Genomic DNA, 437 nt, shown 5'->3' with positions numbered 1-437 from the left:
TTTCACTGCTTTGAAAATCCCACAGTTTCTTAATTAAATGCCTGAATTCTGCCAGGTCAGAGTCATTTAATTAAGCACAGAACATCCTCACAAGGTCACCGAGCCTCCTGAAGGACACAGGGAATTCCTGCTGGGGGCAGAGATCACCAAAAAGAAACTTTGTTTTGACTTAAAAGCAACTTTGCATAAATTCCTCCAAAACAGCCCRTCCAGCCACTCAGCAAAATGGGAAYCAAAGCCAGCAGTTATCACCCAAAAAGCACCTTCATCTCGAGAACTGCTCACCCCAGGAAGCTCAGGCGGAGTTTGAAATGTATCAGGACTGATTYGAGCACGCTGATCCACTGTTTTCCAACAATCCACATTGTTCCCAGCAATATTTGACATTTTCTGACACGGATTTATCCACGGCATCGCTCTCCCACCGCCCACCCCCA

This window comes from Malurus melanocephalus, unplaced genomic scaffold, assembly GCF_030028575.1.
Source record: "Malurus melanocephalus ecotype Western Australia unplaced genomic scaffold, MMel_1.1 scaffold_340, whole genome shotgun sequence".
Classification (NCBI taxonomy): domain Eukaryota; kingdom Metazoa; phylum Chordata; class Aves; order Passeriformes; family Maluridae; genus Malurus; species Malurus melanocephalus.
Note: the sequence above shows the minus strand (reverse complement) of the source record.